Source organism: Gracilinanus agilis, chromosome X (assembly GCF_016433145.1).
Source record: "Gracilinanus agilis isolate LMUSP501 chromosome X, AgileGrace, whole genome shotgun sequence".
Classification (NCBI taxonomy): Eukaryota; Metazoa; Chordata; class Mammalia; order Didelphimorphia; family Didelphidae; genus Gracilinanus; species Gracilinanus agilis.
Window position 1 is genome coordinate 50,734,189 of NC_058136.1, and position 14,333 is coordinate 50,748,521.

The 14,333-nt window shown below is 34.5% G+C and overlaps 1 protein-coding gene across 1 annotated transcript in view; it reads left to right on the plus strand.

Moving 5' to 3' along the window:
- Positions 1-14,333, plus strand: part of DIAPH2 (diaphanous related formin 2) — a 923,935-nt gene that overhangs the window by 237,233 nt on the left and 672,369 nt on the right. The gene's annotated exons all lie outside the window — the stretch shown is intronic.

Below are 14,333 nucleotides of genomic sequence, written 5' to 3' on the forward strand. Positions count from 1 at the left end.
AAGCTTGATGAAAATAGGCCACAGTTAATAAAACATTCTCTAGGTCTGGCTCTCAATTCACTGAGCCATGTAGTTGCCTCCCTCAGTTGTAATTTCTTAACTTCATTCATATTCATTTTTTCTGATTTCCAAGATGTTTCTAATGGAAAATAGTTCTCTGAGTGAATAAAACATTTATTACTATGTATCTGCTACTGTGTTAAGTCCTAGGCATATAAATACAAGGAAATAAGATAGCTTGTGTTCTCAAGGAGATTATTCTCTAACAAGTGAAGAGAGCACATAAAATTTATCCAAGAGGTCAAGAGAGATGGTGTTATATATTGTGTCTGAGCTAGGAAATGTCTGGCAAGTGGCCTCATACCCTGGTGTCCAGGAAGATAAAATGAAGGCTTACCTTGTTAGAACTGAGTCACTGGGACCAGTCTGCTTTATGGTGGGAGGGAAAAAAGTGGAATTTACCAGAGCACAAGCAAGCATATGAATGGAAAAGTTTGTTGGCCTTTTTGGACGTATTTTTTTTCATTTACCATGAGATTTGTTTATATTGAAATAGAAATATAATTGTTATTTCAGCAAATTGTATTCTAACTATGGTTAACCTTGGTAATCCATTAGTAACTGCTGTTGGCTTTCTATGCTTGTGATTCATTTATTGACTTACTTCTAGGTAGTTGGTTAAGTGAAATAGAATAAAATCCTTGGCAATTTATGTAAAATATTTTCCTTTTTATCAGAAATGAATAGAGAAGCTTACTTATAGGGCAATCCCAATTTCCTAAAATGACAATCTGATCTGAGGGAAAAAAAATGTCTACCAAAGTTTATACTTTCAGAGAATACAGATGGATTCTGTTTGATCTCATTTTTTGCCCTTTGGCATTTTCACTTAATCTACTTTCTTGATGTATAGTTTATTCTCTTTTGAAAACAAAAAACCCTCTTATTTTTTCTTCTCTTCAATATCATAGTTATCAATATTGGGCATACATGCCATTTTTTCTATTTTTCCTTTTTTTCTCATAAATTACTTTTGCAGTCATTTCTCTTGTGTTGGGAGATGATGGCCTTATTTAGGATTTGTTGAATGAGGGTAAACCTTACAGAAAAATTTGAATGAAAAAATGAATGAATTAAAAACTATTTATTAAATGCTTATTCTGTGTTAGGCACTATTCTAAGTGCTGAAGATACAAATATTAAAAAAAAAAGAAAACATCCCTGCCTTTAAGGAGTTTATTTTCCCCAAAAGTTCAAGACAACATTTATAGGGGAATGGTGATCTGGGAGGGATGTTTGTTTTTTTTCTGGGAAGATTGAAAGGTATTCTTAGAGATACTGTTGTCATCTCTAAGTACTAATTTGCTAAGGTAACTCTGCTAATTAAAGCAGTTTTGGAGAGAATTTACTATTGCCTAGTAAATAAACTCCTCATCTTGGTATTTAGGATTCTTTGTAATTTGATTTTGCCTTACTTTTTGAGCCATATCTCATTCCACTCACTCTTATATGCCTTATATTACAGTCAAACAATTAGGGACAACCAAATGCCCTTCTTTTGGGGTCTCAATTAGAAATGTGGCAGTCGTAGTTACATATTAAATGCTTAGGAGAGATTAGGGTCTGGAAAAAAAATTTTGATTAATCATATTTGAGCCACTCGAGAGAATAAGATAGTCACGTGATAGATAGTAGAGGGGAAAAAATAAGAGGACAAAGCACAAAACCTTGGCGAATAAACTTTAAATTGTGATGAAAAGAGTAGCAATCAGTATAAAATATCTGTAGAAGGCTCTCTTAAGGAGAGAAAAGGAGATCCAGAAGAATTCAGTCCCTAAAATACCACACTTTCTCTGCTACCTGAAGGATTTTTATTTTCTGTTTTTTCTACTACAATTAAAAAAATATTTAAAAATCCAGATGTCTCAGCTACAGATCTCGACTGCATCCTAGAGAGTTTAATATCCAGCATTATAACCTCTGTGGTCCAGTTAATAATTACATTTCATTTGGAAAACTAAAAGCATATTCTTTTATATTTAGATGTTTAACAATACTTTTAGAAAATTTCAGCACTTGGGTATTCAATGCCAAATATACTTGATACTTTGGAATCCTGGGTAAACTTTCTTTCTTTTGTTCTCCCTTCTCCCTGCAAGTAACATACTGGCATTGTTGTTGTTGTTGTTGTTGTTGTTGTTGTTGTTGTTGTTTTCTCTTTAGTTTTGATCTAATGAGGCAAGTTAAATTGTAGAAAGAGCAAAACTTTAAAAAATTTCAGATACCTCCTCATTTGCTCTAATTAAGTCTTCAAATCCTCTTTTAGAAGGGTGTTCTGTGGCTTAGAACCAATCTGTATAATAAAGGGAATTAATATTTCTATAGTTTTTTAACTTAACTGATGTTACATTCTGTATACTGTGAGTATAGTGGACATCATATGGATGGTCATTGCTTAGAAGTCTAGGTGAATCAAATTAGCTGATCAAAGGATATTAGATTACTTTTATGACTCACCATTCTAGGTGGCCAATCTGTAGTCAACACTCATTTTTAAGAATTTACTCTTTGTCTGAATCTGGGAATACAAATATTAGTAGAAAGACCTTTGAAGAGCTTCCTTTTTAAATAACAAGAAAGTACATGGAAGCTGAAAGACATTAGGAAATAGAGACCAGCAGACATGTTAGAGAAAGTCAGAGTGTATATTGGAGAGAATGAGAATGTGTCCAACCTCCTTACTCTCCTTGAATGGAAGTTCTGGGGAGGAGCCATCCAGTCAGAGAGAGGAGCCACAAGGGCTAAGAGTACTTCCAGTGTGTGAATTTCAGGGCTGGAGTGAACTTCCATTATCAAGAGGTTTCTGGGGCCTAGTAGAGAAGGTCTAGAGTGTAGTTGGAAGAGGAATATAAGCATAAGGATAGAAGGTCAAGGTAAACAGGACGGTGGATGCAGAATGATGAGGAATGTATTTCTATTATTTGTTTAAAGTGTCTGGATACAAATGACAGGAAGTCTAGCATTTGAGAGATATATTGTGCAGTCAAAGACAGAATCCATTGAAAGTCATCTAATTTGGCTTCTTGATTCTTCAAATAAAGAAACTGAGGTTCAGAGGGGGCAAGTGTTTGGTTATTCCTGCTACTTATTAGAAGAACCAGGCTTAGAGCTTGGGTCTTTGATTTCAGTTCTGATGTTCTTTCCTCAGTTTATCTCTGTTTTGCCTGTTACTTTTCAAATAACAATATATAAATCTAGTAGATTGATTGTAAAAAAAGAAAAATTGTATCATTTTTTCCTTAAGTTCCTCCCAAATAAGCTTCTCTCTTAAAACAAAGAAATGCTACTAAACCAAACTGACTAAATGAACATATATGAGGAGGTCTGCCTTTTCCTACTTTTCTAATGTCTTGTCTGTCTGTCAGGAGAAGAGAGGTATGCTTCATTATCAATCCTCTGCAGTCAGTGTTGGCCTTTAAATCTTTCTGAACTTTTGTAGATTTTTATTCAACCATTAAAATTTTATGTTTGTTGCATTCTCTTTCTGTGTTCTTTTTTTTTTTTGTTCCATTGCAGGATTTCCCCCCCATGAACTTATTCTTATGTGAAATACTTTGATAAACCTCAACTATATCAAAATGACATAACTTCCCTGAAGCCCTTTCACCCCCCCTCACCCCCCAGAAATCAGGATATGAGCTGGCTTCTGTCATTTGAAGCCCTAAGTCCTGTACACCTATCAATAAGTTTATTTACATGACATAACCAGGTTTTACAATAATACAGAGTACACATTTTCACCTGGTCTTATGCCTGGGCATCTCTGGACAGATTCAAATAAAGCCCTCATGAGGTAATGATCTGAATCTTCTTTGGAATCAGTTTCAGATTGATTTATTAACCTGCAATCTGCATACTGACTTTTCAGCTTTTTATTAAGAAGTCCTGGGCTAACTTAGTTTTTGTTTCTGTCTCTTTTCCCTTCAGGATTGGTTTATATTCTGATTTATCTTGTTGGCACCTCCTTGTGAATGACTCACATTTTGACTGGGATTCTTGCGTAATTCCTTTGGATTTTATACTTGGACCCGATAATCAAAGAGGTTGTAAGGGATGCAGCAGACAAACATTTAAAATATCTTCTGCATTTGAAATTTATGTATAAAGCAGAAGCAATATTTATGTGAATTTGGAATAAGAATTCATAGAATTTTCTATATGCTTTAAACACCATTTGATAATTAATACATTTGGTTAAATGTATTGATTATTCTCTGCCCAGGGCTTTCATTTTTTTAATAGCACTCTCAGCTTTGCAAAGTACTTAAAATTTTTAAATTATATTTTATTTGTTTCAATCAGAAAAAAAAATTCAGGTTCCCTCCACTCCTCGAATGAAAGAAAAACAAAACCTTTGTTATAAACACGTATAGTCAAGTAAAACATTTCTGCATTGACCATGTTTATGTAAATATATATCTTTCTCTGTATTGAATCTTTTACCTCTTTCTTAACATGTTCCATCATTTGTTTTCTGGAATCATGATTGAGCATCATAATCATTATTCCTAATTCTTTTAAAGTTGTTTGTTTTTTATCATAGTTTTGTTATCATATAAATTGTTCTTCTGGTTCAAGATCTATTTCCATAGTTGCACTGGGGTGATCGTTTAGAGTCTACATCCCCAATCATGTCCCCATCGACCCATGTGATCAAGCAGTTGTTTTTCTTCAGACAGTTAATTTTTGTTAAACTCTTCAGTAAATTACATTTCAGTGAGAGTAGGTAGGGGAGGAAAAAGCAATGTATAACATGTCAGAAATTAGACATATCCAATAGTAGATGGAAGGCAGTCTGAAAGGAGAAATCTTTAGTATCCCAGAGGACTGATAAAGGCTATCTATACAAGGTGGGATTTGAACTAAGTCTTGAAGGAAACCAGGAAATTAAGAGGCACAAATAAGGAAACAGAGCATACCAGGTATTGAGAACTGCATGAAGATAGGAAATGGGGTGGAAGAATGGGAATGGATATATTCAGAGATAAAGGTGACAAAAAATTAAAGTATCAGTAAGCATCAATATTAGTTTTTTGTAGACACACGTAAGGAAATGGCTAAAAGTATTTTGGAAAAATATGGTTCAGATTAAGAAATGTATGATGCCAAATGCCTGTATATTACTTGGGATAGCCTAGATATCAACATTGTAACATAATACCCTCAAGTAAAAAGCAGGAAGGCACGAGGTATAGCAAATATATCACATCACAAAAAGATGAAACTGACTTTAACTTACCAGGTAGGAGTCAACTAGTCTCCATACATGAGTGATAGTAGAATCAACTCTGTGATGTATGATAGATGACCATGTAGGCCAAGGCAAAAATCAAAAGAAAATCAAAAGAAAAAACTATGAGGAGACAATACCTATAATTATAGTAACCTGACTTAAACAAGGCATTCATCCCAAGAGTATGGAGCATAGGGACCAGAAAATTGTTCATATTGGTCTGTGTTTCTCTATCCATTAAGTTTAATCTTTAATATTAGCGGAACTCTATATTTGTGTCTTTTAACACCTCCTTCTCTAGTGTTATATGTGAGGATGTACAAATGACGCATTTCCTAGCATTGTTCCTTTTTTTAGTCATATGGTTGAAAGAAAAAAGCAGAATATACTTTCAAGATCTTTGCACTTATTATTATTTGTAGATCACTTCTCCTCAAAAAAATACTATTTAACTTCACAAAGTAAAATTCAGCCTTTGTCTATTGAGCTTGGAACCTTTCTTGTATAAGTTAACAAATGTGATCACAAATAATGCCATTCTGTGACTGCCTCTAGGTAAAAGGCTATGCTACTTTCTTTACATAATTTCCATTTGCTTTGCAGAATGATTGTACCATTTCAAAGTGCCACCAATAGTGGATGTATGCTTGTCTTTCCAAAACTCCTCCCACACTGAATATTTTCATCTTTTGTCTTCTTCACTAATTTGCTGTGTGTGAAGAATTGTTTTGATTTGTAGTTTCTCTTTTATTAAGTAATTTAGCATATTCTTTCTTATGATTATTAATAGTTTTCAATTCTTTTGAAAACTTTTTTCCTTTTTCTACTTGCTTTAATTGTATTCATTGAAGCATTTTTCATTTTATATCATGGAAATTTCCTAGTTTGTCTTTTGGAATCCTTTATCTATCCTTTAATTGGTTAAGAATTCACTATCTGGCCATAGCTATGAAAGGTATTAGATCTTCTCTTATAACCTTTTTGTTGTAAGACCCTTTAATATTAAGGCCGTTGTGTTTATTAGGGTATGTGCTATAAAATGTTTGGCTAATCAAATCTCTTTGAAACCACCTTCTAGTTTTCACAGCAATTTTTGTCAAGTAGGAATTTTTGGCCCAACTAATTTATGTTTTCAAGTTTGTTGAACACTGAGACATTCAGTTTAATTATTTTTAATTTTTTGGTTGATTTACTTTCCTATTTTTAACATATATTGAATAATATTAGTGATTACTGTTTTTTAAAAAGTTTTAGATCTAGAAATGCTAATTTTTCCTTAATTCTTTTATTTTCATATTCTAGATGCTTTAGTCTCCCAAATAAAATTTTTTTTTATCTTATTTGACTTTCTATGAAGTGTCACCATGGTAGTTTAATTAGTATAGCACTAGGTATATAATTAATTTTCATTGTCATTTTCATTTCTGTTTCATTGGAACAACATAGCCCTGAACATTGAATAGCTTCCTTATTATTTAAGTTTTTTATTTCTTTAAAAGATGTTTTATTATATCTAAATACATTGGGCATGGTTTGGTAGATTAACTTCCAGATAGTTTATACACATTTTGTAGTTATTTTGAATATTCTTTCTTTTCTTTTCTTTTTTTCTTTGATTTTATTGTTACTGTGCAGAAATGCTGTTGATTTTTGTGAGTTTATTTTGTAACCTGCTACATTACCAAAATTGTTAATTGTCTCAATTAGTTTCCTTTTGAATTCCTTAAGAGTTTTCTAACTAAACCTTCATGTCACTACATAATAACCTGCTTTGTTTGTTTTTTTTTTCAGCTAGTTGCAATGACTGTGACTTTGATTTTATTATTTACTCTCTAAAAGACTCGATAATACTATTCATATTTGCCTCTTTGGTCAAGTGTTTTAGATGGGAGATTCATAACTAAAACATATTCTCTTGATTATTTTTCATTAATTATTGTTTTGAATTGCCTATACTTCTTACTTATCATTATGGTTAGTTGATACTTGATAAGGTTTAAATTCAGATGTTCTCAGTTACCTTAATCTAGGTATGTGCCTTTTATATAATAAAACCATGGAAACTTCTTAAATGGATTTGCAACAATCTGTATTATTTTGTTGATAGTATGTACAGTGTAGTGAACCTGTCTGCATATATCTAACTCCCACTCTAACCTTCTGAGCCTTTCAATTTTCAAGTTGTTTTTACATCAGCATTACCTAGAAAAAAAGTAGAATCTGATTCTCTCGTCTTTGGACAGAACGTTGGCCTGTTTGTGATTTATTCAAGATAGCAGAAAATGAAATATAAAGCTCTCTGGAAGCTTTGGAGAGTGGATTGTTTTAGCCTACAAAGTTTGAGTGGGAGGATCTCTGTCAGTTTTTAAGATAAATAATTTTTCTGAAAATTACATTTTTATTTTTATTTATTTTTGGTCAGATTAGTAGGGATAAATTCTCTCCTTAAAATAATAACAAAGACCAAGAACATTTATGAAAACATTCTTGTTTAAAATAGTCATGAAGATTATATTTTGAGATCACTGTTTTTGCTTGGAATATGACTGACAAATTGATCTCAGCTTAGTATAGTGGTGAGAGCTCTGGATGTGAAGGTAGAGAATGTGGAATAATGGTTTTGTCACTTCTTAATTGTGATTCCAGTGTTAAATTCATGATATCTTTAAAAAACAAAGGAACCCAGTAACTCATAAGAAACTCTGTAATATCACTTATCTGAAAACAAATTAATTGGAAAGTAATATCTGTTATTACAGGTAAATTTTGTGGGAGATCAAGAAATATTTAACCTCTGTACCCATAAAAGAAAGCTTTAAGTTTCTGAGTGACTCAGGAATTTCATTGTATTAACAGTTTTCAAAATCATTGCATATGTCCCAAAAGACAGATAGCAACAGAAAAAAAGTAGTGAATTTTTGAAGGGAAAATTGCTACAACTTTTGAATAAGTAATTAATTTTGAACAGACAGCTCTCTTCCACAGCTCTATGGGATGCAGATATCATTCCACCTTTATGAGAAAGGAACCAAATAGCCAAACAAAAAAAAAGGAAAATAACTTATATTTGCCAAAATATTTACAGGGGCTTTTTTGCGGTGACAAAGAATTGGAAATCAAGGTGATGTACATTGATTGGGGAATGGTTGAACAAGTTGTGGGGGATGATTGTGAAGGAGTGCTAGTGAGCTCTAAGAGATGACAAGGAGGGTGGTTTCAGAGGAAAAAAAAACATTGCAAGACCTATATGAACTGATGCAAAGTGAAGTGAGAACTGGGAGATCATTGTGCATAGTAATAGCAATGTTGTAATGATTTACTGTACAGTGATCCAAGACAGTTCCAGCGGATGCATGATTAAAAAAAATGTTCTCCATCTTGAGAGAGAACTGATGGACTCTGTTTGCAAAATGAAGTCTAATTTTCTAATTTTATTTTTCTTGCTTTTTCAAAAAAAATGCCTAATTGGAAAATGTTTTACATGATTTCACATATATAAATTAAAATCATATTGCTTGCCTTCTCCGTAGGTGGAGGAGAATGTGGAAAGGAGAGAGAGAATTTGGAACTGAAAATTTAAGAAGAAAATATTGCTGAAAATAAATAATAAATTAAAATGTTAAAAAAAGAAAAACAGGCTCACTCCCGGCATATTTAGAAAGACATACATAAAAATGCCATCTAAGCAAAAGTCTGGTTCAAAAGGGAAAAAAAAATTCTCCAAGTAGATTAATTTCTTGACGACAGGTACTTTTAAACTTTTGCTTTTGTGTCCTTATGCAGGTATCAATGTCCTTGTTATATGGTAAGCACTTCATTAAGTGCTTTCCCATTCATTCTTTGTAAGCCAGAAAATGGAAATTGTGCTATGTTATTAAATATATACCAAGATCAAAAAGGAAAACTCTAGTTTTCTCTAGTAACTCATGGTGGAAAGAGACAAGTCTAATTTGGCATTTAATATATTAGTATTAACGTACAAAAACCAGGAAAGCGACAAATTATTTGATTACTAAATGCTCACTAGATATTGGGAAATACACTATATAAGGTTCTATCTAGAATTCATAGGATTCTCAGTTTGACATCAAGTTTATCTGGATGTAATGATCTCCCCTACCTTGACTGGGTGATTAAATAGAGTATGTTATGCTTAGCTCTAATGGCATTTTATTCTTCTGCCACCACCCAAGTGATTATCTTGAAGTCTTTGGAGAAAATATCTTACTGGGCTTGATTCCTCCATGCCGCAATTGAATAGTAGTTTTCTGCCAATTCTCATTACAATGCCATATTGATTTCCCCTCTCCTTTCCACTTTGGAGATTCAAACAGAATTTGTCTTAGGTGCTTCCCTTTATCTTGGAGTTGTGACTGGTTGCTCTTGAACTGTTTTCATTTATTAATGAAATTTCTCTTTTTCTCTACTGATGTTCCATGAAGGTTGTATGTCTCCACTTGGACCACAACCTGTGCTTCCATTAGATATGGATTAGAAAGTGTTAATTATTGTGGCCTGAAAAAAGAATCAGTCTTTAGATCTCTAGTATAGGAATTCTCCAAATGTACCCTGCTGGAGTCCGATCTTTATCCTGTTATGTTTGTGAAGTATTTCCAATCCCTGAAAGCCGGGGGGGCAAAGTGCAAATCATTCTTGTCTTGATGTTTATCTCAAATCAGCAAATTCAGTTCCTCAAAGCATTTATGAAGCACTTACTTGCCTTCCATTTTACTGGCTACTTCCTCAAGCTACTGTCTATTAGGACTGACTAAATCATTATATACATTCAACAAATATATATGTTAACATTTCATTGTCATAATTGTTTAAACCCTTCGTTTCTATCTTAGTATCAACTCTAAGACAGAAGGGAGGCAGGGGCTAGGCACTTGGAGTTAAATGATTTTTCCAGGGTCACACAGCTCTAGGAAGTATCTGAGGGCAGATCTGAATCAGGTCTTCCTGATCCTAGGCCTGGCATTGTACTTCCTCACTGCCTGTTATAATTTGTTGTTTGTTTTTTTTTTTACATTATCTGTATTTCTTGAAATGGCCTTTCTCCCTCCTCTACTCAGAGAGCCTTTTCTTTAAAAAGAATACAATAACTTTTTTTAAGGGGAAAAAAAGAAGTTGTTGGTCCAAAAGTATTTTAATTTTATACGATCCAAATTAACTTTTCTTTTGTCAATTCAGCAAATATTAGAATGACTACTGTGCGCAGGCCCTATGTGCTGGTCAGCTTAAATGATGAATGAGTTATGTTCCTGCATTTAAAGAGCTTAACGGTTTTCAAGTTTTCTGTTATTTCAGAGCTCAAAATATTTGGTAGGTTGTGAAAGTGTAAGTTGTCTAGATTTGTGGAGCTAACAGGTACCAATTGGCTTAGATGCTACTGACAGTTCCTTGGCTAAATCATCCCTTTTTGACCAGGAGAGTCTTGGGTATGGTATATCCAACCTGGCCAGGAGAACTTTGTGAAATGAGTCACTGTGGAGGAGCATTGGGACAAATTCGGTGGTTCTTGAGTGGTTTCTGCTTCTTTTGCTTTGTTTTCTCTGTATTTCATTTGTTGTTGCTCTCATTCACTCAGAGAGATGGCCTTAAGAATAAATAGTTTCTTCTCCTGGCTCTGCTTTTTACTCTGTGGACTTCATCACTGTTCCTCAGCAGCCTTTTCATCCTGGAACCTTCCTCCATCCCTTTGACCTTATTACCCTGGAATTTTCCCTGTGATTTTCTCTTCCTGGGAGCATCTCTCTGTTCTTGCAACTCCCTTCTTTCATCAATAAATTTCTCCTTGAATCTCCACTTTGAGGAAGGGTCCTGGCCAGTCACTTTTCAATCATTTCCCCCTGACTTTCCAAACTTTGCCACCATGCCTCTAATCAGATAGCCTTTCTCCTTTTCTGCTCCCTTTTATCTATTCTCTTCCCCCACTAGAATATATGCTCCCAGAGGACAAGAACTGTCTGTCTGTGTTTTTGCTTGCATTTTTGTCTCCAGCTCTTTGCACAGTGCCTGTCACATTGTATGTGCTAAATAAATGCTTGTTAATTTATATTCCTTGGGTGTCTCTGTGGCCTCTTTGGTGTATGGATAAAATTTACAATGATGACAATTAGGTAAACTAGGATATCTGAAGCAGGAAATCTGTAGTGACAACTTTTTTTTTGTTTAAACCCTTAACTTCTGTGCATTGTCTCATAGGTGGAAGGGTGGGCAATGGGGGTCAAGTGACTTGCCCAGGGTCACACAGCTGGGAAGTGTCTGAGGCCGGATTTGAACCTAGGACCTCCCGTCTCTAGGCCTGACTCTCAATCCACTGAGCTACCCAGCTGCCCCATAGTGACAACTTTTGCTCCTTACTTGTCCCTCTTCTTGTCCTCTTCTTTTCAGTTCCACTAATGGATCAAGTCCCAACTCTACCATTGCTTTATTTCTGGCTCCACTTATGCTTTCGAGCCTATCCAGAGCTCTAGTTTCATCTCTGCTTTTTGGTCTCATCCAATTGTGTCCTTATTAAGCATCAACCACCTCTCTGAGGAAGAAATATTTCAAATACCTTGTTCTGAATCTTATTTATATAGATAATCATTGATTCATTCAACAAAAATTTACTAAGCATTTAATGTATGCTTGACACTCTGCTAGGCACTAAAGATACAAAGACAAAAGATAAAATAGGCCCTGCCTCTGAGGAACTTACATTGACTAGGAGAGATGTATACTGTATTCAAAAATAAGGTCTATATCACTTTCTCTCACTTTATGTATCTTCTATATTTCTATAGTTTTCCCATTGTACTTGTTTTTTGATGATGAAAAATTTTTTTCAATAGGACAGAATACTGTCTAATAGGCCCTTCTCAATGCATTGTCATCAAAATCATTCAGGGTCCCTTGGAACACATAACAGAAATTATACACTCTTTAGTAACTCTGATAATAAACATGGTGGGAGGGCATCCAATATGGAGGTGAATATTTACCAAAAAGCCATACCACTTTGATGGAGGAAATCTGGGTGCAGAGACTGAATGATGAAGCCCTCTGAGTACTTCTGTTTGTGGCTGGCATTGTGCTGCCTCCATCATGTTCAGGAACATCATAGAGCTTCTTCAAAAAAAGAACTTTAGGGGCAGCTGGGTAGCTCAGTGGAGTGAGAGTCAGGCCTAGAGACGGGAGGTCCTGGGTTCAAACCCGGCCTCAGCCACTTCCCAGCTGTGTGACCTGGGCAAGTCACTTGACCCCCATTGCCCACCCTTACCAATCTTCCACCTATGAGACAATACACTGAAGTACAAGGGTTTTAAAAAAAAAAGAACTTTAATTGCTATGGAGATTTTTTTTTGTCTACCCACATGACAATGGTCAAGTAGTTGAAGAAATTCTATTTCCCACTTTTGATATACATTTATTCGGATCAGCACCCTATGAAAATTGTTTAACAGTATGTCTCTTTGCCATAGATAGTATAAATGGATAATGATCTGGAGCCAGCAATGAACAAGAGGAGAGAAGTAGCCTGGAATGCCTTCTTAAAATTTCTAAGGAAGGTCTTTTACTGATTCCAAGCTTCCTATAAAAAGAAAGGCCTATCTTCTCAATACTAACATTTTATTACTATTACAATTTGGCAATAAAAACTGCATCACCAGTGCCTCTAAAGAACTAAAGACAAGTATGACACAGAGGGCAATGGAAAGACACATGGTACATATGAGGAAGCTACACCATAGAACCTTTGAGGAATTCCAAAGAAGAAGTAGTAAAAGATGTTATCAAAGAATTTTATGCCAGAAAAAAAGACAATGGTCTGGTCAAATGATGAGAGCCATAGTGATTTGGTAGTACCTTGATGATATTGAGAATAACAAGGAAGGTCTCCTGCATGTTGGGTTGATATCACCTATGGAACCTTTGAGAGAATATAGACAAGAGTGGAACAGGACGAGCAGACATAGATTCAAAAATCCATTTATGTATTAATTAATTTGTGTACATATGTATGTATGTATAATTAGATGTATGTATATATGGCAGGTATTATGAACTTTTTTACTTCATTTCTACATATAGCAGGGAGCTTCCAGAGATGAAATTTTTTTTACTAGTGCAGAATAACAGGTGTCAACAAATATCCAGTAAAGCCTTAGAGAATTCTAGGGTCATGAGAATTTAAGTGACTTGACCAATATCACACAGCAATTATATGTTAAAGGTATGACAAGCTCACCTGGCCTCTATCCATCATGGTATGGTTTTCATATGTTCAAATGGAATCACGATCTCATTTATCTGTGAGTTTCCCCCCCTTAATGTTACCCACTGAATTATTTATTTACTTTTTTTAGTTTAAATTTTTTTCTCTCTTACTCTCCTCATTTTATTGGAAAAAAAAGAAAGAAAAAGAAAGTCTATTTAGCAAATAAGAAACAAAACAAATAGCCTGGTTGGCCTTATAAAATGTCTTATTGTACACCCTGAGTCCATAGCCTTTCAGTCAGGAGGAAGATAGCATAATTTATCATTGGTCTTCTGAAATCATGGATATTATCATTGTGCTGATCAGGATTCTTACAAAGATGTTATTTGACCAAGTTACAGTAGAAGCCATCTCTTATTTCTACTGGGTGTGGTGGCCTCCCATTCCCCACCCCTCCATCGTTTTCAAATGTGTCCAGGTGAAGGGTGGGGAATGGGAGATTCAACCCAGTAATGAATCATAATGTGCAAGTAGTAGGCAGAAGATGTCAAGAAGAGATAAATACAGTCATGATACTAAAAAGCATGGTAACATTAGGATATATCCAAAAGTGGAATAGGTAGGCCTCATTGGAAAATAGAAGGTTCCCCTTAGGTAGATGTCACCAAGCAAAGGCTAGATTACCCTTCAGAAGGCATATTTCAGATGTGATTCTTGTTTATGTATAGGATGGACTAGATGCACTCTGGTTCCTACCAACTATTACATTCTGTGTTTCTTTAATAGTCAGAGTTGGCAAAACAAAATGTCTTATATCTTTAAATTATTTCTTTT